The sequence below is a fragment of the Notolepis coatsorum genome (genome assembly GCF_963971535.1).
Source record: "Notolepis coatsorum genome assembly, chromosome: 12".
In the NCBI taxonomy this organism is placed as follows: domain Eukaryota; kingdom Metazoa; phylum Chordata; class Actinopteri; order Aulopiformes; family Paralepididae; genus Notolepis; species Notolepis coatsorum.
Window position 1 is genome coordinate 62880599 of NC_140176.1, and position 3282 is coordinate 62883880.

Genomic DNA, 3282 nt, shown 5'->3' on the forward strand with positions numbered 1-3282 from the left:
ATGTAAAGTGGTGCACTCACGGAGTAGCTTCTAATCAAAGGCACCTGCTGCCGGACAAGTAACGTTATTATTTATCATTGTTTTTCCCTGAGTGCCTTTGTTATGGAAGACGAGTTCACCCTTAATATCTTTGTATGCAATTGTTTGTTTGAACACGTTGGGTGAACAACATGTGAACAATATTGAACTGTGAACTATGTAACTAATTGTATGTTTGTGTTTGATTGTCCTATGCAGTTTTCACGGTGCAAACGGAGCAAATGAGGCAACCGTCACTACCTGTACAAACACGGTGCAACGACAAACTACCAAAGAAAAGCTACAGTACTGCTAAGCTGAAATGCAAAAGAAAAGAAAAAGAGAAAAGAAATAAAAGCATCTGTACGAAACATAACCGCATCTTTATTTCAACACCAAGCCGGGGGGCAGTTACATACATGGTAACATACAGGGTAACATTAGACATGGTAACATTATAAATGGTAACATTATACATGGTAATATACATGGTAACATACATGGTAACATACAGGGTAACATTAGACATGGTAACATTATACACGGTACATTATACATGGTAACATTTATGTTGGGGCTAATGGACTGTAAAGCTGACAGGACCGTTCTTATTGGTTTGAGATGATTTTTGTTGTACCATACGTTGTTATGGGGTGCCCCATTTATTTTGATCCTCCTTTTGGTTAATACAACACTTTGAATTTAACACTGTTCCAGTACTCTCATTCTTTATAGCTGAACAGGTTTGTTTATTATTGCAAGCTTGTTACAGAAATGGCAACCACGAAGGGACCTTAAAAAAAACAAACAGTGGAAAATATTCTCTATGTTGTTGTTAGGAGCTTTTGTTTTGATTAGTTAGTTTGGGGTTGCTATACCATGGCTACATCTATGCCTTCTCCTATTCAAGGGAGTATTGTTGGAGAAGAGGTTTCCTCAGACCAGGGAGAGGGAGAACTTGCTGAGGCTCTTATAGACTTCACAGCTGGCCCTTTTGTGACAAGAAGAGATCCTGTACAGGATCTAGCTGAGACTCTTGATGACTTGCATGTGAATGATGACGGCTCTGGGGGTAGTGAGGAACGGCAACCTGAGGTCACTGTTATCCATTCTGGCGCATTTGGTACCTCTGGGATGGGGGAAGCCGAAGTAGCTACTGACATTACACAGCTTCAGTCACGTTTGAGTGCTGTGGAAAGAGAGATCCAGGCTTTCCATATAAATACAACTAGACAAGATGACATTCTCAGGTGTTACATTGACCGTCAATGTCAACGACTACAACATACTTTTCAGAGCGATAATAATAACCTCCAACGGTCAATGGTGGAGTGTTTGAAAAGACGAGACAAACAGCTTAATGCTCAACTACAAAACCCCATCAGGAGGGCTAGCACTCCTGTACGGGATGATGCACCATCTGTTCACTTTTCAGAACATTTTGAACATGGTGGTATTGATATGGGAACTGAGGAGCAAGGTTCCCTGCCTTTCATGCCTAGACCCTTGCCCTTGCCTCTACTGCCTGTAGTAAATACTCTACTGCTGCCTGGAGTAAGTCCTCTACTGCCTGGGCCAGACCCTCCACAGTGGCAGCTAGGTGAGCTGATCCAGTTTGAGTCTTCCTTTGAACATTCGCATAATGAGCACGAATCTGTGGAACAAGGTCTCACACCACTATGGGATGGGGCAATGGCTGCACCGCATAAAAAGAGGAAGCCCTTGGTGGGGCTGTACTTAGCAGCGACCCCTATAGCCCAGTGCGATCGGCAACGGGAGCGGAGAGAGGAAAGCAGAGAGCCCGAAGGCAGCAGCTCTCACCACCGCCGGTCCAGGTTACTATCTAGCACCGGGAAACACACTAGAGAGTCACCGCCGGCACAAGACCACCATTACCAACCAGTAACCATGAGCAGCGAAGCCGCCGAAACGCAACAACCACCGCAGCCCGCTGACGACGCAGAGAGCCCGTCCAGCCCGGCCGCCGACACTTCCGCGGCGGATAAGAAGGTCATCGCAACAAGAGTCTTAGGGACAGTCAAGTGGTTCAACGTCAAAAATGGATATGGTTTTATCAACAGGAATGACACGAAAGAGGACGTGTTTGTACACCAGACGGCCATAAAAAAGAACAACCCAAGGAAATACCTTTGCAGTGTTGGAGATGGAGACACTGTGGAGTTTGATGTGGTTGAAGGGGAGAAGGGAGCAGAGGCGGCCAACGTCACCGGCTCAGCAGGCGTTCCAGTCCAGGGGAGCAAGTACGCCGCTGAGGGGCCCTCCCCGCAATGGAGAATACCCTGAGAACTACCAGAGCGATGGCGAGGGCGAGCCGCCGAGTAGCTGAAGTCGTGAAGGCCGCGAGAGGAGCAGCCGCGAAGGGGCAGAGAGCGCCCCAGGGGGAGACATGCAGCCACAGCAGCGCAGGCCCTCCTACCCAGGCAGACGGCGCTACCCGCCATACTTTGGAGGGCGAAGGCGAAGAGAACCAGAGAGGTCCAGACCAGGGCAGAGACAAACCAATGAGACATACCTACTACAGAGGCTTCCGACCAAGGGGTCCATCCAAAGTACCTCTTAACTCCATGTTAGAAAGGCAACAGCAAATCCTGCAACAAGTTCAGCAAAATGTGGCTCAGGCCCAGGAGCATCAAGCTTGAGGCTACAATAGAAGGAGGTCTCCTGTCACATACCAAGGAGGAGAGAAGGTATGGGTTAAGTTGCACCCACTGTATGATGCCAAGGCCATGTTTATGGCAAAACTTGCTCCAAAGTGGAGGGGGCCAGCCACAGTTCTCAGACGTTTAGGGTCAGTGACCTACAGAGTAGCCATGGATAGCAGTCCTAACACCCATGAAACCTTGCATGTTGAGACCATGAAGATGTTGTATGGCAGTGGTACTGGGTCAATGACGTGACGCCTATTTTTTCTGTCCCAGTGAATTTCTTACCTTAAAAAAAACATAAAAATTCATAAAAAGATTACATGTATCTCTAATACCTTCCCAATATACAGACCCACTCTAACTCCTCCAAACATTTGAGTTATTGGTCATTTTTCTGCTATCTGAAGTGTCAAATTTCCATGTGGGGCGACCGTCCAGCATTGACTTCTATTTGGACAACCAGCTTAAAATCACTTTAAATCTATTTAAATATTTCCCTTGCCCTATTTGGCATAATTTCAAACATGTTTTGCATTCATTGACAAAATTATGAAGCATTTGCACATATACTTCCATCATAATATACAAACGAATGTTG

General features: G+C 46.2%; 1 pseudogene across 1 annotated transcript; it reads left to right on the forward strand.

The window, feature by feature from the left end:
• The first annotated feature begins 1926 nt into the window (after positions 1–1926).
• LOC311237870 (Y-box-binding protein 1-like) lies at positions 1927–2678 on the forward strand (annotated as a pseudogene). The gene has a single exon. The product of its transcript is annotated as a Y-box-binding protein 1-like (transcript).
• Positions 2679–3282: the final 604 nt, after the last annotated feature.